Consider the following 25,713-nt stretch of genomic DNA (forward strand, 5'->3'; position numbering starts at 1 on the left):
TAAAATAATTAAATGAAAAAGCTATTACAGAAGGCACACGCTTCAACTCTATGCCCAAGCCATGGTAAAGACAAATGTTTCAGGCACACACTTAGAAAAATAAGAGTAGCATTAGAAGACCAATGGACCACTGACATTTTACATTATCTCTTTTACTACTGAAAGGATAAACACAAACAAGCCTGTGTAGGTCTTTGGAGACCACTTGGCCATCCTTACAGGTAGAATATTTTCTTTATGGATGTGAAGGCAACCATGCATGCTTTGTAAAAATTGTAAGAAAATATGTAAAGCCTGGTGTTGAAGAGAAGAGACAAAATGACAAAATGATGAAATGGAACCAGCCACTACAAAATGTCCATTTCTGGCTCAGATGCGTTTTTCTCTCCATTTTCTTTCCAAAATTGGCCCCTTTTCTCCCATTTTCTCTTGATTTCATGCATCAGAGTTAGAAATCAATAGATATTACTTTATAAAACATTCCTTTGTTGTGTGAGTTCAAAGCAAGAGAAATAAGGTGTTTGGACCACTTGGGGGTTAAACTAGGGTGACGTTGGATAGTGCAGGGTGATTTGGTTCTCTAAAGCATGTTGTTTAGGGAAAGTTTACAAGATTAATTACTGGGACATTATAGCAAGCAGATAATTTTGGGGAGGATTTTATTATGTTATGTACATGTGACAATATTCTAAGATGGATCAGCAGTAGCTGTTTGTTACTTGGTAAACTATTGAAGTTTAAGAATCAAATATTTTCAGCTGGCAATGTTTATCAAAAGATGTTCACACTGTATAAAAGAAGTCTGAACACTAATGATTAATATCAAACACTATCTTTTTTTTTTTTTTTTTTTTTTTTTTGGTAAGGAGTCTCGCCCTGTTACCAGGCTGGAGTGCAACGGCGCAATCTCTGCTCACTGCAACTTCCACCTCCCAGCCTGCCTCAGCCTCCTGAGTGGCTGGGACTACGGGCGCCTGCTGCCATGACTGGCTAATTTTCTGTATTTTAGTAGAGACGGGGTTTCACCGTGTTGCCCAGCTGGTCTCGAACTCCTGAGCTCAGGCAATCTTCCCTCCTGGGCCTCCCAAAGTGCTAGGATTACAGGCATGAACCACCGCCCCGGGCCACTATCTTACTTTTTAGAATGTCTGACTTAAAAACATAAAGCTTTCTCTATGCATGTTGATGATAAACTTTGGATTTCAAGGAAAAGAATCTTCTTCCAAGGTAACTTCCAAGAATGGGAGGGGAGAAGGGGTTATTACAGGATACAGTGGAAATAAATCTGGGGGGAATCTCAATTATGTTCCAAGAGCTCGCAGAGGCCCAGAGAAATTCTCACAGGAAAAGCAAGAACATAGACAGCAGGAAAGCTTGGAGGCTAAGAGTTCCCTTGGAAGTTGAACTACTGCCTGAGAATATTAAAACAAAAACAGAAACACGTAAATAACCAGTCCTGAAACGAGCCTCTCAACTTCTGATAGGTTATATCTACATTTATGTACTTTCCTATCACAGTTTATTCTAAGGCTAGTAGCCTTGAGTATTTTTAGGGCTGCAATTTGCGCATCATCTAAGCTAACAGATGAAAAGTGCAAGTGTAGTTACCTAAGCACAAGTACATTTCAACAACAAATCTTTACCTGAATGTCCATTGTATGTCCGACACTGTCCTGTATCCTGAGGGTGGCAGCCTGGGGACCTGGGAGGAGTTTGAGTGGGGCTAAAGAAACAGAAAACAACTTCGACTAATACATGCCTGTTAATATCTCTTGCTATGGAAATTTTCAGTGGCTTGATTTTTTACTTGTCTACTTTGAAGGTAAAGTTACTCACAGGCAGGTTTCTTAGTTTACAGACCACTTTTCTTCCACTCCCAGCGTATTATCGTTTATCAACTATTGTCACTGAATGTCCTTACACTAGGCATGGTAGATGGCTTTTCAGCTTCCAGACATCATGTTGTGTCTTTGTATTCTTCAATGGTATTGCTTTAAATTGTAGGCATCCTTGTAATGGGTTTTCTTCTTTTTCTGACCCATAAAAAATTTCTGATAACATTTGCTGAACTCTGATCCCATTAAATTAAAAATTTTAGTTATTAAAAGACAAGGTGTCACTTTTCTCAATCTTAGAAACGGATGAGGTCAGCTGCACTCTCTGCCCTCAGAGGCATATGTTAATCAAAGTAGTACAAAGTTAGATTTTTAAGCCACTTCCAATGGACAACTGGTTTAGTTTGAGCAGTCATCAAACTGATTGTCATGTACTTGATCATAAGCATTTCTGAATAAAGTTCAGTGCTGGGCAAGATGATGGCTAAGATAACTAGAGCTTACTATAAATCTCAGACACTATGCTATGCAGTGAGGGAGTAAAGATGAATTTAACACAATTTTTAAAAAAAGTCTCCTCAAAGAGCTTTAGATATATTTTTGATATCAAATAGTTTGAAGGACTAATAAGTGGTCAAGAGTTTGATTTTAAGGATTAATACATTATTAAAAGCTCTTCCTAGTGAGATATAATAATTTGTGGGATACTGATAGTGGAGTAAATATAAGGGCTTGAAGAAGAAAGGGAGCTATATGGTTGGGTCACACAATGAAGGCTGTATGTGACAATTAGTCCCTCCTACCAGACCCTGGCATTAAGAAAACCGCATGAGAAACCTAAACCAAGAAGCAACAATTGAGATGAACATTTGAAGCTCCTATACTTTGTAGAAACCTCACATTTACTAATGCTCAATTGGAAGCTAACAAGAAAAAAAAATGTTAGGCAACTGAATTATCTTTACAGGTTAATGAGACTGCCAGAAAGCAACAGAGAAAGTATTTTCAAGAGGGGAATTATTTAACATAATGACATTTCTTGTCATGCAAACCAAATTAATTTCTAGAAGTAAGTGAGAAAATACTTACCCCTCCCTGCCTTACAGGTTTGTAAACTAAATCACGTTAGGTCTAGAAAACCACTAAATAGCCCCCCTGCTTATCTTCAGGAGTCTTTAAAATGAAAATGTGGGTGAATGGAGTAGTAAGACTGATGACACCAACAAAGATAGCTCGAAAGTCTATCCATATCAAGGACCAAGCATAAGGTCTGCACTGTCAGTAATTAGCATTCATACTGGGAAGGAAATTACATATTAATATACTGTGTGTTCTTTTATTAGGTGGCTCATTTTTTAACGGTGACATGCCTGTGGACAGAAATGTAATTCTTCACAGAGATTTAAAAGGTTGGGACTACATGCAATTCACCACATTAATCATGTGTTAGATCAAATAAACACCCATTGTGGGCTTTTTGTATTCATCAAGAGTTGAGCAGCAGTAACATATTCTGTTCTAAAACTGCAAAAGAATAAAATCTGAACTAAAAAAAGGGGGGGGGAACCCAAGAACCTAAGAGAAGGATTTTTTTCTTATTTATTTCTCAAATTCATCTTCTTTTTCCATAATTGAGGTAAAACTTCAGACTAATCTTAGAGTCATCCATCTGGCTAATATGAGTGGTTTGTTACTATTAATTACTGTAGGAGATAGGATAAATCAAAATGTATAACAACCAAAGGAAACAATTTTAAGAATTTACTGCTATTTAATCAGCATTGAAAGACATTTTTATGCGAGTGAGACTCTTTTGCTTTTGTGTTGTATAATGCCTGGCAGCAGGAGACAGGGAGAAACTCTTTGTTTCTGATTATATAACACATTCCAACAGAAGCTTATGGTGCACTAAGAGTGTATAAGGCTAATGACCTTTAAATGCTGCAATGCATTTTCAGAGAATTAGAATGTATAAGGGCATAGAACTTCTTATAGTTTATTCTTTAAAAGATACCAACATTGGAAACAGATTTTAAAGCACTATTCATGAATCTACATTGTGGTATTGTTTAAAATAACATGATGTGAAGCATGAATTGCATTCATACATGAAAATGAAATTTGAATGCATTCTGTTAATGGAAGGCAAAAGTCAATTGTCATTTAGGTCACTGTGTGACAGTAGGAAATCATTTTAATGAAGCCAGCCCTGTTCAAAACAGTTTGGATCTCAGCATAAAAAAGAATATGAGTTCCCAAACAGGATTTCACTGGAGGCAAATACTATCAAGAGAGCAACTCAAGTGTACAGTAAAAGCTCCCACTAGCAAAAGGTTGAATAAGCTTGAATCAACAAAATAGATGGTTTTAAGTATTTTATTCTCCATATTTTTGATGACTTTAAAAGTAGTACCCAGCTGCTTGCACTGTGTGAATTTTGGGGGCAGAATTATGCTCATTGCAACCCTTAACCATAGTGAAAGACTGCGCTCCATTTCATTAAAATTATGCCCAAAGATAAACAATGAAGAACATTGAATCTTCACTGGAGAAAACAAGGGCTGAACTGTATTAATTAAGCCATTATACAGCAAGTTTCCCCTCCTCTTCACCTTCTTTTCCCAAATCAGAATCCTTCCTTCAATTCTCAATTCTGTTTTCCTCTTCCATTCTTCAGAATTAGCTATCAGACTATTAAGAAATAAAATCCTTAGCAAGCCTTCCAGTTAAAGGCACTCTTGTGGAAGATTTAATGGTAATCGGGACTTCAGGTTCCCACATTTCCAGTCTTGTTTCAAAGACAGCACATTTTGGCAAGGAGCTAAGAAAGTACAGTCCTTAGTTCAATCTGCGTTTATTCAAGGCCGTGCTGTATGCCCTTGGGCAATCAAAGAGTCTCGGAATGTTTGCCAAGTGTCATGTTGTTGAGCTTGCTGCTGCCATCTTCTCTCACCCAGGAAGGCTGAAGGGGGAAGATGCCGACCCCAGGGAAATCAAGTCAAGTTTATTCAGCATTCAGTCTCAGGCTATTGGTTAAAGAGACAATGGGAGTTCTGGATACAGGGGCTCTTCATTTCTCATCTCTCCCTTCTTTCCACTTAGTGGAGAAGGGCAATTGAATCAATGTGGTGAGATTTATTAATGCATGAGAATAAAAAAAGTTCATCATATGCCTGTGTATCACAATGTTGTAATTCTTTCCTATTACATACATTTTGTAGAAATGTGTGTTTTTTGTTTAGGAATAGTGAAAAAAAAAGTTATCCAAACTATAATATAATGTAATATGCAAAATCCTTAGACACTGCTGGGAGCCCTGCCCCCTAGTCCAACTGTTGTGTTTTAGAGTTAAACATATCTAAGTAATAGACATCAAGTAAAACAAATATTAGAAAAAGAGACAATTAAAAGATGATAAGACAGAATGATTTAAATGCCATCTTAGGAAGACTTTTCTGACTTTGGCAAATTATTTTCTGTAAGTCTCAGTTTCTTCATCTGTAAAATGGAGTTAGTAAAATTAAGGACTTTTAATTGGATAGAGTGATATTATTTATTTAAAGAGCTTAGCATATTGCCTGGGTGAAATTAAATGTTGATCATTAATAATGTTAAAGTATTATTAAAAAAACCCCACATGATTTGACCTTTAACATTACTCCTAGGTATTTTATTGAAGTTAGTCACTCTTCTGTAAAACAAAACGAACAAACATACACAGAAAACCTCTATGTTTCTTTCTTCTTTTTTGTTTCTCTGTAAAAAGGTATTTTCTGTTGCTCAGGAAATTGCATTAGGGCCCATAGATGAAAATAACAGGTATTAAGTATTCCTAATTAAAAAATAATGTTCATATTTGGGGACAGACTTATGTTTAATAAGGGGTACAGAAGTACCACTAGCCACCACTCAATTACACCTTTCTCAGCCAATTTAAGAAGACTGGGGAGTGGGGAAAGAGCCTCTAGGGTCAGCCTTAAAGCAATATTTGTACTGTGGGAGCAGGATGGGGTGCCAAGCTCTACCCAAGGTCAAGTGAGAGGAACCTTCAAGGTAAACACTTGCGAAGTTTGAGGATACCTACATAAAGGGACTCGGCAGAGTTCTTACAGGCCCTTTGAGGAGGACTGCATTCCCCAAATTTGGTGGTATAATAATACCCTCATGTATCAAGTTAATAACATGGGCGATATCTGGGATTGAACCACTTGAGCCATATGGAAAAGGGCTCAGCAGCAAGTGAAGGTGGACTATATCACACATGGAGGATGCTAAGGTAGAGTAGAAGAGGCTGAGTTGTGCCCCCACCTCCCACACTAGGGAGCTGTGCAGTGGGTCTGCCATGCATGATGCAATGAAAAATGTACATAGGTGTTCCACAAGTGAGCCAGCATGTGGATGCCTAACACATGGAGGTCTTGACTCAAGGGAGTAGTGACACCAAGGAAATAACTAAAACTATAGGGAATTAAGTAAAGGGAGATTTGCTTTTGACATTCATTCTTTCTTGCTGCCCCCTAGCCATGTGAGAAGTTAGACCCAGCAGGAGAGGGAGGAGGAGTTTTAGGTGTTATCATGTTTCCATCCATCCTCTAAGAGGCTAGAGTTACCGAAGGGAAAGAGCAGACAACATTTCCCTCTCTGCTGCAGGTGCCTTATGTCAGGTGTCTGGTCTACCGAAGCGGATGATGAGAGTTTTGCTTTTTTTTTTTTTTTGAGATGGAGCCTCTCTCTGTCACCCAGGCTGGAGTGCAATGGCACAGTCTCGGCTCTCTACAACCTCCACCTCCTGGGTTCGAGCAATGCTGCCTCTGCCTCCGGGTAGCTGGGACTACAGGTGTGAGCCACCACGCCTGACTAATTTTTGTATTTTTAGTAGAGATGGGGTTTGACCACATTGGCCAGGCTGGTTTTGAACTCCTGACCTCAGGTGATTCACCCGTCTTGGCATCCCAAAGTGCTGGGATTACAGGCATGAGCCACTGTGCCCTGCCAAGTTTTCCTTTTTAACTGGACTGTTTTCTCTATCTCAATACAAGTCAGTACCCTGAAGAAATTTACTTTTTCCTGGTAGGGTGAGAAGTGATGTTCCTATCACCTTTGCTTCAGAGTTATGGCAATTCTCTAGTTCTGTGCCACAATTTAGTTTGCAGGGACTTTCATTGTCTCACCATCACACAGGAAACCATGTCTGTATACTATATTGAGGGCCTATAGGCTAGATGCCTTGAGGCTTTGGAAAATACTTAAATGCTAGAGGATGGGAGATAACTCTTTTAACATATAGGAATCTATAACTCTGGTGAAATTTCTGAAGCTCTAGTGGTCTGAGAATTGTCTGGAAATGTCTTCAAATTGGAAAAAAAATTGTGAGACTTTTTAACCCTCCATCAATAAAGAAGAGGTGATGGAAGGGCTCTTTGTATTTTGGAATCAATGTATGCAACATATGACTCGTGATAACAAAAGCTACCTTTTTTTTTTTTTTTTTTTTTTTTTTTTTTTTTTTTTTTTTGGTGGTGTTTAGAGCAAAAGGAGCTACTCCAACAAGTCTAAACTGCTGTAAAAGTAATTCTTTCACTCTTACTAGGTGGTGAATGCAACCAGTAGTGGTCAAAGTGTCTGAAACAAATTGAGATGTTCACTGGAGCATGTTGCAGATAGGAGAATCAGAGTGGAAATACCTAGTGTTTTGGAGCAAAGCCATGCTCTTTTCAGTAAGTAATATTCTCTCTTTGAAAAACAGATCTTGCTTTGTTAATGAACACTGATAGAGACTAAATTCTGAAGGTTAACCAGGTTACACAAGCTTTGTGATTTTCATAAGTGTAGTTGAGAGGCAGAGCCAGTCTCTCACTAAAAAATGCTGTAAATGTTAGATACTAGCTCTCAGCCTCCCTCAAACCTAGGGCATCACCATATGAACTACTCTCTACCAATTCGATGTATAGTTCTAGACTATTTTTTCTTCTTCAGAGTGAGGATTTGAACTCAGATTTTTGTGGTTCTAAAAGTCCGATGGCCCTTTCACGAAAGCGTGTCACTAACACACGTGAGTTAAGAAGCTCCATCACCTACTGGCTTTGCGATCATGGGTAAATCACTTGTCTGAGCTTTGGTTCCTTGTCTGCAAATTGAGGATAAACAGAGTTCACTTCCACAGTGACCTTGTAAGGAATAAATGAAAGGATACATACAAAATACATTAAGTGAGATAAAGTGTTAAGCAAGGACTATACCTGGGAGCTTAGTCATGCAGAGAAGCAGAGATTGTAGGGAGGGCTCTTTGGAAATGATCTTGGCAGCAGTGAGCCTGAGTTCCCAGGGCATTCCAGCAGTGATGTCAGCCCCAGCCTTTCATGACCACAGCGGCTCTGCTGGTGGCTGTTTTTTCCAGTAGATGAGTTCTGTGGTATGATGAAGCACTGCTCCAGTCTGGGAAACTCCAGCGTGTTTCTTCAGTGCTCCAAATGATTCTGTGCACTTCCTAACAGTCTTTCAGTAAAATTCCTTTACTGCTTATGCCTGCCAAGCACGAATTTAGTTGCTTGGAACTCTGAAACTTTGCTGTTTCAATGGATCGGGCTTTAATCCTGGTAGCAAGAAATGCATGACTTTTCAAAATCAGACAAATCCGGTTAGAGTCTCACTGTCATTTACCAACCTAAGTGACTTGTTTAAATTTCTCGAACTTTTTGAGCTTCTAACTTTCTTATCCTTAAATGGAGATAATAATATTTTGCAGGGTAATCAAAAAATTAATTAAATACTGTGTATACAAATACCTATCACTGAGTCTCACTTCTAGTAAGCATGCAAGACAGATGAATTTCTTCCTCTAAAACCAGTATGGATGTCTTTGCAGTTTCATGATAGGGATTAGGCTATATGAACATTATGCAAATAACTATTACCCCAATATTGGGATGAACCAGAGAAACTGGGAGAGGGAAATGCCTTTGTGAGGACATGGAAAATAAAAGGGAATTTCTCTAGCCCTAGGACTGTCTGAACCGAGTAGAAAGAATGGGGATAACATAGAATGATATGTGTTATATCTCCAATTGCCTTTTGCCTGCATTCAGTGGTAATTGAGCCTGCATTATTTGTAATTTTCTGCATTATTTGTGTTGAGACCATTAGGCAACTGCATCATTAGTATTATATTCACAAGTGTTATCATGCAGTTACAGCCAACAGACACTTAGTGGAAAAATCCACTTTCAATCATGTGGGTGTTTTCTTTCTTTCCTCCTTATTTATTTCTTTTATTTTGCTGAACACACACACACACACATAATGTAAACATGCTATACATGCCAACCTCTCCTATTTATGATTAAAAATATATCTATCTATGAAGTGTGCCCAGGGTAATAATTCAGCAAAGTCACATTAACTCACCTACTTTGGGTATTAGAATTATTTTGTTTGCTGTTTTGTTGCTATTTTTTAAAGCGTGGCTTTAGAGCAGAGGATTTGAAACGTCAGTGTACATAACAATCATCAAGGAGAGATCACTAAACGTGTAGATTCCATGGCCCACTCTGATGAGGTGGGTGTTACTATAGCTTTACTTCTACAATGTGGAAACTGAAAAACAGGAGTTAAATGACTTGATCACCCTCACTCAGGGTAAGAATTCAAACCGGGTATGTCTTGTCTGGACTCCATAATACTTAGAGCAAAAAAGTAAAGAGTAATGTGCCCTTTAAGACGCAACTAAGGACAAATTTACTTTTATACCCTTTTCTTAGTCCAGTGACTGGGGTACAAGACTTTGTTGTTGTTTTTTGATATCAATTAGATATTACCAGTCTTTAATAGGAGATGACAATCCACACTCTCTCAATTCTATTTCTTCTGTCACTATGTCTCTTCCTAACTGAATGAAAATAGGTATCAAATAACTGTGCAGGAAAGCAAACACTTGAAAGAGTAACCACTTAAAAACACCTGCCTTATTTTTCCGGATCTGTCAGATCTTTCCGTGGATTTAGGATATGAAATTGAGAAACAGCCCCTTTAGAAGGGTTTGAGAGGAATGATTTCGGGAAATTAATCCGTGATAAAAATGTGTTTAGCGTGCTGGGATTTTCTTAAACTTCATCTAGAGAAAATTCGTGATTCTTCCTCCTCCTCCCCTCAGTCCCTGAGTTCCAAGGTTTTAAAATTACCATTTGTCAAATGCATTCTATATACAGTGATTTATACATGGTATCTTATTTAATCCCTACAGCGACCTACAAGATAGGTCTTACTCTTCTCATTTTATAGATGAACAATCAGCAGCTTAGAGAGACTAACGTCTCTAATATCACACAGCTGATCATTAGCAGAGCTAATTTATTATTTCACTCCAGTTTCATCTCACTCTAAAACCTGTGCCCTTATCATCTGCCAACACTATTTAACAGCCTGCCTGTCTATTTAACAGAATCATAAGTTTTTATGTTCTCAGGATAAGCCAGTGATAAATTCAACAATAACAACAACAAAAAACTAAACAAACAGATTGTACTTTCTCTGATTCCAACGCTATGGAATTGCTCTAAGGATTAGATAATTAAACATCAGTGGAATGAGAAGCTTTATGACATATAACTGTTCTTGTGTCAAAGACAAAATGGCAGCAAATCCACATGCAGGTGACAGGAGCCCCAGCACAGTACTCGGTTTGTGCAACCTTTATTAAATGGAGCCGTTGGCTACCACCTGTGGTTTTGTGGTTGTGTCTCCCACTGAGCACACATTTGATCTTCTGATTAATTAGGTGCACCTTGGCTAGCAGCCCGCGATCAAGCATACATATTTCAAAGCTTAAACTGGGTTCCTCCCAAGATGAAAGCAGAATGTTTCAAAGAGTAACATAAATCGTCGTGTCGTCTTCTTGGAAAATGAATGGCATTAACAATATTAATTTATTGATAAAATAAAAAACATTATAAGGAAACGATGCACTTCAACTTTTACTTCTAATTTGTATTTTTATGACAAGTTTTTTTTTTTTTTTATTGGAGCAAAGTGGCAGTGATCTTTTTGAGGAGATCTTTAATTAGAACAGATTAATTCCATCCTTTCGGCGTTAAGAAGACAAGAAAATTGGACTCCCAAAGACATTGTCTTGAAATGCTTAAAAGTCTACCCCCATTATTTCAAAGATAAAGACATTGCATTGCTTTTTATTTCTTCTTAAATGGATTCAATATTCGATGGGACAAGTAACATTTCTCTATTTAATTGCTATTCTATCTAAGAGCAGTGTCACCAAACTCCTTTTTTAAGATTCCAGCTGTCTGAGTTGCCGGTTTATTCTCCCTTCCTTTGACTTTCATCCAAACATGTGTCTTTCATCTCTGCAGTGAGCAACGAATAACCAGCCAAGCCTGTCTCCCCATCTTACCCCCTTTCTCTGTGCTAAGGTAATCTCAGTATGCCGTGTTTCCTTTCTCTGCAGTGGTTAGAGTACTGCCAGCATGTGAGACACCAACAAATTCATTTCCCATCTTCAGCCACATAATTAACAGCAAAGATAAATAGATAGAACCAGGTATCATTTGTGCAGCCTTGGTGGCTCTCTTTGTGTTTTATCTAGGATGGATGATCTATATTTTTATTTTCTTACTCATTTGTTTACCTTAATAAGGTGCCCTGATAAATGTATAGTAGCAACCAGACGTTTTCTCATCAGCTCTGTGGTATAGATCATTCTTTGTTTTAAACTGGTCTGTGTGAGGCCATTAGATCCAGTGGGGGTGAGCAGAAAAGATTCATGATGAATATAATTTGAATTGTCCTTTCTGTGTCATCTTTTATCAACTGTCTTTAATAAACCTTCAAGACGTTTTTCCTTTAGAATTTTTGCTATTAGATTAGAAAAAAACCTTACCAATGTAAATGCATTCTTGTTATAACAAATGAAAAAATAAAAGGCTTTGTAAAGAAGAAGCTAATAATTTTCTCTGCTTCCCATCTCCTTAAGTAGAAAGCCAATGCTAACATTCAGGAATGTGTGTTTGTATCCTTGTTTTCATAGATACATGTATTTATGTAATATTAAAAATATATGAATGTGTGTGCGTGTTTTAATATTTTATGAAATTGAAATAACCATTCTTCTATAATTTTTTTCTTGTATAATAAAATATGTTCTTTTTGAATTTAAAAATAACATCCATTTAAAGTAGTCCTGAACATCTCTATGTGCCAAGCAGTGATCTAGGCATTGGGAATATGATGGTCAATAAGATGGATAAATTCCTGCCCTCACAAAGCTTGTAATGTTAGTGAATCATGGATACCCCTCAGGTCAGTAAACACCAGATCATTTAACAAATTGGCCTCGTAAGCTTATGAATTTCCTTTCCTAAATTTATGTGTTTTCTATTTTTATTATTATTGCTGACAGTGCTGTATTAAGCATTCTCATATAGATTCTCTTACATCCCAGTGCTTTTTTTTTTAATTCTGGAATTAAAATAGGAATTTCTCAGGAAAATAAACATATACTTTCTATTTTAATAAACATTGTAAGTACCTTTCGAAAAATTTGCAATAAGTCCGCTATCCACACATCTGCCAAAAATGTTGGTGAGTCATTGTTTCCTCTTTTTTGTTTCTTATTATACGTTAAGTTCTAGGGTACATGTGCACAACGTGCAGGTTTGTTACATATGTATACTTGTGCCATGGTGGTGTGCTGCACCCATCAACTCATCAGCACCCATCAACTCATCATTTACATCAGGTATAACTTCCAATGCCATCCTTCCCCTCTCCCCCCTCCCCATAATGGGCCCCGGTGTGTGATGTTCCCCTTCCAGAGTCCGAGTAATCTCATTGTTCAATTCCCACCATGCGGTGTTTGGTTTTCTGTTCTTGCGATAGTTTGCTGAGAATGATGGTTTCCAGCTGCATCTATGTCCCTACAAAGGACACGAACTCATCCTTTTTTATGGCTGCATAGTATTCCATGGTGTATATGTGCCACATTTTCTTAATCCAGTCTGTCACTGATGGACATTTGGGTTGATTCCAAGTCTTTGCTATTGTGAATAGTGCCACAATAAACATACGTGTGCATGTGTCTTCATAGCAGCATGATTTATAATCCTTTGGGTATATACCCAGTAATGGGATGGCTGGGTCATATGGTATTTCTAGTTCTAGATCCTTGAGGAATCACCATACTGTTTTCCACAATGGTTGAACCAGTTTATAATCCCACCAACAGTGTAAAAGTGTTCCTATTTCTCCACATCCTCTCCAGCACCTGTTGTTTCCTGACTTTTTAATGATCGCCATTCTAACTGGTGTGAGATGGTATCTCATTGTGGTTTTGATTTGCATTTCTCTGATGGCGAGTGATGACAAGCATTTTTTCATGTGCCTGTTGGCTGTATGCATGTCTTCTTTTGAGAAATGTCTGTTCATATCCTTTGCCCACTTTTTGATGGGGTTGTTTGTTTTTTTCTTGTAAATTTGTTTGAGTTCTTTGTAGGTTCTGGATATTAGCCCTTTGTCAGATGAGTAGATTGCAAAAATTTTCTCCCATTCTGTAGGTTGCCTGTTCACTCTGATGGTAGTTTTTTTTTGCTATGCAGAAGCTCTTTAGTCTAACTAGATCCCATGTGTCTATTTTGGCTTTTGTTGCCATTGCTTTTGGTGTTTTAGACATGAAGTCCTTGCCCATGCCTATGTCCTGAATGGTATTACCTAGGTTTTCTTCTAGGGTTTTTATGGTATTAGGTCTAACATTTAAGTCTCTAATCCATCTTGAATTAATTTTCGTATAAGGAGTAAGGAAAGGATCCAGTTTCAGCTTTCTACTTACGGCTAGCCAATTTTCCCAGCACCATTTATTAAATAGGGAATCCTTTCCCCATTTCTTGTTTTTGTCAGGTTTGTCAAAGATCAGATGGCTGTAGATGTGTGGTATTACTTCTGAGGCCTCCGTTCTGTTCCATTGGTCTATATCTCTGTTTTGGCACCAGTACCATGCTGTTTTGGTTACTGTAGCCTTGTAGTACAGTTTGAAGTCAGGTAGTGTGATGCCTCCGGCTTTGTTCTTTTGACGTAGGATTGTCTTGGCATTGCGGGGTCTTTTTTGGTTCCATATGAACTTTAAAGCAGTTTTTTCCAATTCTGTGAAGAAAGTCATTGGTAGCTTAATGGGGATGGCATTGAATCTGTAGATTACCTTGGGCAGTATGGCCGTTTTCACAATATTGATTCTTCCTATTCATGAGCATGGTATGTTCTTCCATTTGTTTGTGTCCTCTTTTATTTCACTGAGCAGTGAGTTATAGTTTTCTTGGAATAGGTCCTTCACATCCCTTGTAAGTTGGATTCCTAGGTATTTTATTCTCTTTGAAGCAACTGTGAATGGAAGTTCATTCATGATTCTGCTCTCTGTTTGTCTGTTACTGGTGTATACGAATGCTTGTGATTTTTGCACATTGATTTTGTATCCTGAGACTTTGCTGAAGTTTCTTATCAGCCTAAGGAGATTTTGGGCTGAGACAATGGGGTTTTCTAAATATACAATCATGTCATCTGCAAACAGGGAAAATTTGACTTCTTCTTTTCCTAACTGAATACTCTTTATTTCTTTCTTTTGCCCGATTGCCCTGGCCAGAACTTCCAACGCTATGTTGAATAGGAGTGGTGAGAGAGGGCATCCCTGTCTTGTGCCAGTTTTCAAAGGGAATGCTTCCAGTTTTTGCCCAATCAGTATGATATTGGCTGTGAGTTTGTCATAAATAGCTCTTATTACTTTGAGGTATGTTCCATCAATACCGAATTTATTGAGCGTTTTTAGCATGAAGGGCTGTTGAATTTTGTCAAAGGCCTTTCTTGCATCTATTGAGATAAACATGTGGTTTTTGCCTTTGGTTCTGTTTATATGCTGCATTACATTTACTGATTTGCGTTTGTTGAACCAGCCTTGCATCCTAAGGATGAAGCCCACTTGATCATGGTAGGTAAGCTTTTTGATGTGCTGCTGGATTCACTTTGCCAGTATTTTATTGAGGATTTTTGCATCGATGTTCATCAGGGATATTGGTCTAAAATTCTTTTTTTTTGTTGTGTCTTTGCCAGGCTTTGGTATCAGGATGATGTTGGCCTCAGAAAATGAGTTAGGAAGGATTCCTTCTTTTTCTATTGATTGGGATAGTTTCAGAAGGAATGGTACCAGCTCCTCCTTGTACCTCCCATAGAATTCGGCTGTGAATCCATCGGGTCCTGGACTTTTTTTGGTTGGTAGGCTACTAATTATTGGCTCAATTTCAGAGCCTGCTATTGGTCTGTTCAGGGATTCAACTTCTTCCTGGTTTAGTCTTGGGAGAGTGTAAGTGTTCAGGAAATTATCCATTTCTTCTAGATTTTCTAGTTTATTTGCGTAGAGGTGTTTATAGTATTCTCTGATGATAGTTTGTATTTCTCTGGGGTCAGTAGTGATATCCCCTTTATCATTTTTTATTGCATCTATTTGATTCTTCTCTCTTTTCTTCTTTATTAGTCTTGCTAGTGGTCTATCAATGTTGTTGATCTTTTCAAAAAACCAGCTCCTGGATTCATTGATTTTTTGGAGGGTTTTTTGTGTCTCTGTCTCCTTCAGTTCTGCTCTGATCTTAGTTATTTCTTGCCTTCTGCTAGCTTTTGAATGTGTTTACTCTTGTTTCTCTAGTTCTTTGAATTGTGATGTTAGGGTGTCAATTTTAGATCTTTCCAGCTTTCTCTTGTGGGCATTTAGTGCTATAAATTTCCCTCTACACACTGCTTTAAATGTGTCCCAGAGATTCTTGTATGTTGTATCTTTGTTCTCATTGGTTTCAAAGAACATCTTTATTTCTGACTTCATTTCCTTATGTACTCAGTAGTCATTCAGGAGCAGGTTGTTCAGTTTCCATTTAGTTGAGCAGTTTTGATTGGGTTTCTTAGTCCTGAGTTCTAGTTTCATTGCACTCTGGTCTGAGAGACAGTTTGTTATAATTTCTATTCTTTTACATTTGCTGAGGAGTACTTTACTTCCAACTATGTGGTCAATTTTAGAATAAGTGCAATGTGGTGCTGAGAAGAATGTATGTTCTGTTGATTTGGGGTGGAGAGTTCTGTAGATGTCTATTAGGTCCGCTTGGTGCAGAGTTGAGTTCAATTCCTGGATATCCTTGTTAAATTTCTGTCTCATTGATCTTTCTAATGTTAACAGTGGGGTGTTGAAGTCTCCCATTATTATTGTATGGGGGTCTAAGTCTCTTCGTAAGTCTCTAAGGACTTGCTTTATGAATCTGGGTGCTCCTGTATTAGACACATATTTATTTAGGATAGTCAGCTCTTTCTTTTGAATTGATCCCTTTACCATTAAGTAATGGCCTTCTTTGTCTCTATTGGTCTTTGATGGTTTAAGGTCTGTTTTATCAGAGACTAGGATTGCAACCCCTGCTTTTTTTGTTCTCCATTTGCTTGGTAGATCCTCCTCTATCCCTTTATTTTGAGCCTATGTGTGTCTCTGCATGTGAGATGGGTCTCCTGAATACAGCAAACTGATGGGTCTTGATTCTTTATCCAATTTGCCAGTCTGTGTCTTTTAATTGGACCATTTAGTCCCTTTACATTTAAGGTTAATATTGTTATGTGTGAACTTGATCCTGTCATTGTGATATTAGCTGGTTATTTTGCTCGTTAGTTGATGCAGTTTCTTCCTAGCATTGATGGTCTTTACATTTCGGCATGTTTTTGCAATGGCTGGTACTGGTTGTTCCTTTCCATGTTTAGTGCTTCCTTCAGGAAGGGCAGGCCTGGTGGTGACAAAATCTGTAAGCATTTGCTTGTCTGTAAAGGATTTTATTTCTCCTTCACTGATGAAACTTAGTTTGGCTGGATATGAAATTCTGGGTTTAAAATTCTTTTCTTTAAGAATGTTGAATATTGGCCCCCACTCTCTTGGGGCTTGTAGAGTTCCTGCCAAGAGATCTGCTGTTAGTCTGATGGGCTTCCCTTTGTGGGTAACCTGACCTTTCTCTCTGGCTGCCCTTAAGATTTTTTCCTTCATTTCAACTTTGGTGAATCTGACAATTATGTGTCTTGGAGTTGCTCTTCTCGAGGAGTATCTTTGTGGTGTTCTCTGTATTTCCTGAATTTGAATGTTGGCCTGCCTTACTAGGTTGGGGAAGTTCTCCTGGATGATATCCTGCAGAGTGTTTTCCAGCTTGGTTCCATTTTGCCCGTCACTTTCAGGCACACCAATCAGACGTAGATTTGGTCTTTTCACATAATCCCATATTTCTTGGAGGTTTTGTTCATTTCTTTTTCTTCTTTTTTCTCTAGACTTCTCTTCTCGCTTCGTTTCATTCATTTGATCTTCAATCATTGATACTCTTTCTTCCAGTTGATTGAGTTGGTTACTGAAGCTTGTGTATTTGTCACGTATTTCTTGTGTCATGGTTTTTATCTCTGTCAGTTCGTTTATGGCCTTCTCTGCATTGATTATTCTAGTTATCCATTTTTCCATTCTTTTTTCAAGATTTTTAGTTTCTTTGTGCTGGTTATGTAGTTCCTCCTTTAGCTCTGAGAAGTTTGATTGACTGAAGCCTTCTTCTCTCAACTCGTCAAAGTCATTCTCCATCCAGCTTTGATTCGTTGTTGGCAATGAGCTGCATTCCTTTGGAGGGGGAGATGCACTCTGATTTTTTGAATTTCCAGCTTTTCTGCCCTGCTTTTTTCCCATCTTGGTGGTTTTATCTGCCTTTGGTCTTTGATGATGGTGATGAACTGATGGGGTTTTGGTGTGGGTGTCCTTTCTGTTTGTTAGTTTTCTTTCTAACAGTCAGGACCCTCAGCTGCAGGTCTGTTAGAGATTCCTTGAGGTCCACTCCAGACCCCGTTTGCCTGGGTATCAGCAGCGGAGGCTGCAGAAGATAGAATATTGCTGAACAGTGAGTGTTTCTGTCTGATTCTTGCTCTGGAAGCTTTGTCTCAGGGGTGTACCCCACCGTGTGAGGTGTGAGATATAGGTCTGCACCTAGTTGGGGATGTCTCCCAGTTAGGCTACTCAGGGGTCAGGGACCCACTTGAGCAGGCAGTCTGTCCGTTCTCAGATCTCAACCTCCGTGCTGGGAGATCCACTGCTCTCTTCAAAGCTGTCAGACATGGTCATTTACCTCTGCCGAGATTTCTGCTGCTTTTTGTTTTGCTATGCCCTGTCCCCAGAGATGGAGTCTACAGAGACAGGCAGGCCCCCTTGAGCTGTGGTGGGCTCCACCCAGTTTGAGCTTCCAGGTGGCTTTGTTTACCTACTTAAGCCTCAGCAGTGGTGGGTGCCCCTCCCCTAGCCTCACTGCTGCCTTGCAGTTAGATCTCAGACTGCAGTGCTAGCAATGAAGGAGGCTCCGTGGGTGTGGGACCCTCCTGGCCAGGTGTGGGTTATAATCTCCTGGGGTGCCATTTGCTAAGATCCTTGGTAAAGTGCAGTATTAGGGTGGGAGTTACCCGATTTTCCAGGTGTTGTGTGTCTCAGTTTCTAAAGGGATTTCCTTCCCCCTTGTGCTTCCCAGGTGAGGCGATGCCTTGCCCTGCTTCAGTTCTTGCTGATAGGGCTGCACTAGCTGACCAGCACCGATTGTCTGGCACTCCCCAGTGAGATGAACCCAGTACCTCAGTTGAAAATATAGAAATCACCTGTCTTCTGTGTCGCTTGTACTGGGAGCTGGAGGCTGGAGCTGTTCCTATTGGGCCATCTTGCTGGCATCCTGTTTCCTCTTATTGTGGGTAGCAGCTCTCTTAGACCATTCAGAAATGTAAAAAGTAGAGTGCTATTTTGAATATGAGTTGCTCTTTCCTAATTATTAGTGAGATGAAGTACTTTTTCATATTTTTTGGCCATTTGCATGTCCTCCAGACTCTTTGGGTGTATTTTTAATTTTTCTTAGTTTCTTTCTTTTTTTCTATACATATTGGAGATACTAATGCTGGGTGTCTTCTTTGTGTTGCAGACATTTCCTTCAGTTCATCATCTGTATTTTCACTTTTAGGTCCTATTTTTCAACATAAAATTTCTAATTCTTTATGTAGTCTAATGTATTTAATTTTCTGTCTGTAACTTCTATTTATTTATTCATTTGATGGAGTTTTGCTCTGTCTCCCAGGCTGGAGTACAATGGCACATTCTCAGCTCACTGCAATCTCCACCTCCTGGGTTCAAATGATTCTCCTGCCTCATCTTCTGAAGTATCTGAGACTACAGGCAGGCACCACCATGATCTGCTAATTTTGCATTTTTAGTTGAGACAGAGTTTCACCATGTTGGCCAGGATGGTCTTGAACTCCTGATCTCAAGTGATCCTCCCACCACGGCCTCCCAAAATGTTGGGATTACTGGCCTGAGCCACTGTGTCTGGGCTGTCTGTGACTTCTAGGTTTCCTCTCTTGCTTAAGAAGTACTTCCTTACCCTGAGATGATTCACATGTCACTCTGAAGTTTGTTTTAATTATTTTATTGTTTTATTTTTAGATGTAGATACTTACTGTAGTAAGATTTTGTTTATGTACTTGGTGTGGATTTTGCTATATACAAGAGTTTCAGCTTTGTTTTCTTCCAGACTGGTAAATAATTGTGCCAGTGCTAGCCATTACACACTTCCCCCAAACAGAATTGCCAACTACCACATGGATTCCAACTACCACATGGATTCCCACGCATAGTTGGATAAAGGTCTGTGCCTCCTGTTAGAGTTCATAGCCCTTCTAGATTTCCCTAAGACCTGTAATACAATGAAAGGAAAAGAGTGAACAATTGAGTCTAGGAATGTAATGGTGAATTTATATTAGTTTCTTTTTCTCCTTTCCCTTTCCCTTTCCCTTTCCTTTCCAAGACTGAGTCTTGCTCTGTTGCCCCGGCTGGTGTGCAGTGGTGCGATCTCGACTCACTGCAACCTCTGCCTCCTGGGTTCAAGCGATTCTCCTGCCTCAGCCTCCTGAGTAGCTGGGATTACAGGCACATGCCACCATGCCCAGCTAATTTTTTGTATTTTCAGTAGGGATGGGGTTTCACCATGTTGCCCAGACTGGTCTCGAACTCCTGAGTTCAGACAATCTGCTCATCTCAGCATCCCAAAGTGCTAGTATTACAGGCGTGAGCCACTGCGCCTGGCCTATTAGTTTCTTATTAATGAATAATCACTCAAGTGCTATTCCTTCAGGACTAATACAGGATGCTACAAATATTATTACCACATTTTCTTCTGATAAAATTTCTGTATTAATAAACATAATTCATGTAAAAATCTAAATTCCCTGCAGTTTATTTTAAACATAATAAAATATCCTTGCATCTCATTATATTATGGGTCATACTGCTTTATAATCAAGTTAGCATTATCCAGGGACGTTAAAAACTTTACTATTTTCTTGTTTCTAACATGCTTTTAATTGATTAAATTGACATTGCTTTTTAAACCCATCACACTATAAAAGTCACATATGAAAGCTAGATACTGAAAAGGTCAAAAAACCAGGTAACTCCCTCCTACTCCCACTGCAAACATTGGCCAGCTCTATATCTTAAAACCCTTAGCTCAATATTTCTCAGACTGTGTACTGTGGAATACTGGATCCATAGGATGTAATTTAGTTTTAGACACAAAGGAAGTACTATGCAAAAAGTTTGGCAAGTGTTACATCAAAAACATTTTAATAGAACTTTAATTACAGGACTTCTCAGAGCCTTTAGTATACTTCTGTGGACTGTAGATGTCCGATAAAGGCATATTGTATGCAATGTTTCCCAAGCTTATTTGACATTAATTACTTTTTCCTATGGTGGATTTACAGAGCTTATGTTTCATAGAACATGTTTTGAGAATGCTGTGCAAGCTTATTCTTGCTAGTCATTCTAAGCTTTCATCTTCCCCAAAAAGAAGAAAGTGCAAATATGAAAAAATAAGAACAACAGCATTATCTGAATTGGATTAATTTGGCCTTGTAGACATTCTTGCTTCATTACTGGTTTTTGCATGATGTCTCCACCCAAAGCTTCATGCTTTCCTGGACCTCATATAGTCACAGCCATTCTACTTTCAAAGCTACTACCAAATGGTCTTTTCAATAGGGGCCTTAGATTGTTATGAACCTTTGTAAACTCTAACAGAAAGAAATCCTTATTTTTCTAACATTATACTCTCTTCAGTTCCCTGGGGGTTCTTTCTAAACACACTGTGAGCATTGAGTGGTTGTGGGAGTAAGTGCTTATTAAGTTCTATATTCTGCTATTTGAAACCTATTCTTGTAGTAAAGAAAATGACTCCAGGAATCTGTACATAAAAGGCTAGTTTTGCTTCTTTATTCCCTTAAATCAAGATTATAATCAATCCTGTTACCTCTTGAACTTTCTCCAACTCAATTCTATCTTACTGGTGGTGATTTGGTTAAAAATCAGTGTTTCTGGTAGTGATAGTCACTGATACAGCAATTCCACGCTTTTAATTTTTTATTTAGGGAGATGGTGACAAGAATACTCAAAAATTTAACTTGCCTATCCTGTCTCTTCCATGATGGCAAGAGGAAGTTTACAAGGAGAAGATGGGCTGACTTGATTTTTCCATCAAAAAAATATTACGTATATTTTAGTGTTTTAGTGAAAGTATTGAGGTCTAATAGACTAGTAAAGTTCTTTTGCCTTTTATTCTCTCTCTCTTCCTACTTCCTTCTCCCCACTCATGCCAATCTTCCTTTTTTTCTTGAGCTGTGCCATCCATTGATGTAAGACTTGCACTGCAACTTTTGCAGAGAAGGTAAGAGAGAGGGAGCATCCATAATTAGGCAAGCAGTGGGTTGTGCATATACAATTTATTTAAGACACAATTGCTGGTCCTTCCTTTTATTTTTCCAAAATCGCAGTGTTAAAAACACTAGTTCATGTCTATTCTCAATAGATTTATGTAGAAGGAGAAAGTTTCCACACTCTTTTCTCTTTGCATGCTACTCAGAAAACCATTTGCTATATTTACTGGTTACTCTCGTTGTCATTAAGAAAGCCATATAATTGTTCCTAATGTCTTTAGTTTTTCTTGTCCATGGAGATTGCCTGTTAGACTACTTTCCTCTCTGATTTTAGTTGTCGTTTTTATTTGCTCCCATGAAAAATATTTTAAACAAGAACATCTACATTTATATAGGTTTCTATGTATTTCTCTCTGTCTATTACATTTATGTGTTTCTATATATTTTAAACATAACTTTTTCTATGATTGTTTTTCTTTTTTCAAAAACCTTTTAGGTGTGGGGTACATATGCAGGTTTGTTAAATAGGTAAACTCATGTCACGGGGGTTTGTTGAATGTATTTTATTTTTGTCATTCAGGTACTAGGCCTAGTACCCCACAGTTGTTTTTTCTAATCCTCTCCCTCCTCCTGCCAACCACTGATAGGCCCCAGTGTCTGTTGTTCCCTCTTCGTGTCCACGAGTGCTCATCATTTAGCTCCCACTTATAAGTGAGAACATGCAGCATTCTTTAGAGGTTTTCTTTATTTCTATTCATTATTCTTTTCTTTTATTTTATTTTTGTCTTACTGTCTGATTTCAGAGATTCAGTCTTTAAGTTCTGAGATTCTTTCCTCAGTTTGGTCTATTCTGCTGTGAATTCTTGCAATTACATTGTGAAATTCTTGTAGTGTGTTTTTCAGCTCTATCAGATCAGTTAGCTTATTTTTTATACTGGTTATTTTGTCTGTCAGTTCCTGCATCCTTTTATTGTGATTCTTAGATTGGGTTTTGGCATTCTTCTGAATGTCAATGATCTTCTTTCCTATCCATGTGCCAAATTCCATTTCTGTCATTTCAGCAAAAATCTGCCTGGTTAAGAACCCTTGTTGGAGAACTAGGGTGATCATTTGGAGGACATAAGAGACTCTGACCATTTGAGTTTCCACAGTTCTTACGTTGGTTCTTTCTCATCTGTGTGTGTGGGTGCTACTTTAACTGCAGTGTAGGCTGAGTACAGTCAATAGATTTCTTTTCTGGATGTTTTCACTGGGTTGAAGTTTTGTGTAGGGTCTTTATTTGTAGCTGACTTCCTGTCTTTGATTTCACAGGGGAATATGCTAGTGGGGTATTTTTGGTGTTGGAGCTTTGAGGTGTGATCCAGGAGGTGGTGCTTAGTTGTAGTGGTCAGTAGGTAGGTTCTGGCTCAGTCATGTGGCCGCCTTGTATGTCCTCGCAGTTGCAGCCATGCTCTCTCAATGAACTGAAAGTGTGGCTCCTCTCCCACTTGAGTTGTGGCTATAGCTTGTGGCTTGGCACTTTTGGGCTGCCCACTGCAGTTTTGGGGTGATTTCAGGGTTTTAGATTTCTCCCCAACTTGGAGGCAGCAGAGGAAGGGACCTTAGCAGTGGCTATGGTCAAGAGTCTTTTGCTTGTCTCCTAGTGGAACTACCCCAGAGAGATGGGGGTCAGCAATTCGTCAGTGAAATCAACCCGGGATAGGGGATCTGTGCTGTGGGCCCAAGCTGGGGGTTCTTTGCCTGGTGATGAGCAGGGGGGATAGGTGGGACCTGTGGAGGATGGACTGGCCTCCTCTCCTTGGGTAGACTGCCACTTGTTGCAGGTATAGATAAGGTACTTAAGGTCTTTGCGGTTTTGTTGGTCCAAGGGTAACAGGGGGAGAACCACTGCAGAGATGGTGTCAGAGAGGCTTTCATATGGCCCTAGGAGCTTCAACTCTGAGAAACATGGAGCCACTGTTACTGGGAGTGTTCTGCTGGTGGTAGTGACTTCATTGCAGATATGAGCTTGGGGATCCATTTGTTGGGGAGCAGGGGGTTGAGGGCTTACCGGGAGGAGAGACTGGTATACTCTCCCTATGGTGACTGTGGCATGTTGTAAGCTTGGGTGTATCCCTCAGGCTCTTTGTTTCTTCCCCAGGTCAAGGGCAGTAGGAACAGAACTGCTGCTGAGGGTCTATTGGCTGACTCTGGGAGTCTCTCCCCAGGGAAACTCTGGGCCACTGCCAGTGGGTGTTCTCTACCTTGGGTGGAATGACTGTTCTGTGGTTATGAGCCAGGGGCCCCATCTGGTGAAGAGGGGTGGGTGGGGGTTCCCAGGGAAGAGGGGCTGAAATTCTCTCCATATGGTGGCTGTGGTATGCCGGATGTGCTAGCCTAATGACTAGGCCCTTTGTTCCTTCCCCAACCCAAGGGCTGTTAGAGCAGGACCACTGTAACTGTGGTGGTGGAGGAGTTGTGGGTTGACTCTGAGATTTCCTCCTCAGAGAAATGCTGGGCTGCCTCTGATTGAGATAATCAGGTGGGAGCAGTGTGGTTGTGCTGGAGTCCCAGGTTGGGCTGCCCTGCCTAGTGAGAAGTGAGGACCAAGACCTGCATAGGGAATACTCTAGCCACTTTTCCATGAGGTAATTGCCTGTGCTCGGCGTTTAGACCAGAGCCTGGAGACGGCAAGGGTGAGGGCTGTGAGACAGCAAAGATTGGAACCCTCCCTTCCCACTGGGAGCTCTGTCCCAGGGAGTTGTAGAACTGCTACTGGCTTGATAGCTCTGGCTGGGGATGGCTGGAGACCCAGGCCTAGAAGACCCATCCGATGAGGACAAACAGGATCAGAGACCCATGTAACGAACAGTCTGCCCACTTTTCTGTAAGTCTGCTTCAGTATGCTGGGGATCTACTCCAGTCCCTTGTCACCTCGAATTTTCCAGTACCTGAAGGCACCAGCAGTAAAGATTGCCACACTGCAAAAATGTCAACCTGCCCCTCCCTCTGGGAGCTCTGATCCAGTGAGGTACAGACCTGTTGCTGGTCAGAACATACTTGCAGGAGGTGGCTGGAGACCCTAGTCCGGAGAGCCCACCCAATGACGAGAAACGGGATTGTGGGTCTGTGCAAAAAAGCAGTCTATCTGCTTTTTGGTAGAGCAGCCATGTTGTACTTTGCTTGGGGTGTGCTCCAGCCCCCATTTGCACTGGACTTTCCAAAGCCCAAAGGCAGGAACGGCTAAGGCTACTAAACAGCATAGATGATGGCTCATCACTCCCTCTGGTAGCTCCATTCCACAGAGTTTGGAAATGCTCCTGGCTGAAAAACACTGGCAGCGGTAGCAGGAAATCTCATTCAAGGGATCCTGCCTAGTGAAGAGGAACAGGATTGGGACCTGCATAAGAAAACAGTCTGACTGCTTTTTCATAGGGCATCTGTGCTGTGCTGGAGGTCCACTCCAGCTCCTAGTCACTTTGGACTCTCCAAAGCCTGAAAGCAAGAACAGCTAAGGTTTCATAACAGCAAAGATGGCAGCCCACCCCACCTCTGGGCACTCTGTTCCAGGGAGGCTTAAAACTGCTATTGGCTGGAAAACATTGGTGGAAGTGACCGGAGACCCCAGTCGGGAGATTCCACCCAGTGAAGAGAAATGGGATCTGGGATTCACGTGATAAGAAATCTGACTGCTTCTCAGTAGAGCTGTTGGACTGTGCCTGGGGATGGCTCCCGTCCCTAGTCACCTAGGATTCCTGCTTCTATGGACAAGGGAGGCTCCCCTGGCTCTGTGTCACTCCCTGGCACGTGGTCATCTTGCCTGGCTTTTCTCCATTCTCTGTGAGTCAAGTTGTTTCCTTGATGAGTCCCAATGAGTGTACCCGGATGTTTCAGTTGAAGGTGCTGTATTACTTGCCCCTTCCATTTCTCTCTGTGACAGCGATGCAGGTTAGCTTCTAGTCAGCTATCTTGGGCAACCCCCATGATTCTTTTTACCCCCTGACTTTAAGCATAGCAGAATACAGATATGATAATATCCATGAATAAAAGGATTTCTTTATATTATCTTATTAATTCATGGTGATAGATCAGGAGTTGAGAAATTTGGGTTTTTATTACT

The sequence above is a fragment of the Macaca thibetana genome, chromosome 5, assembly GCF_024542745.1.
Source record: "Macaca thibetana thibetana isolate TM-01 chromosome 5, ASM2454274v1, whole genome shotgun sequence".
In the NCBI taxonomy this organism is placed as follows: Eukaryota; Metazoa; Chordata; class Mammalia; order Primates; family Cercopithecidae; genus Macaca; species Macaca thibetana.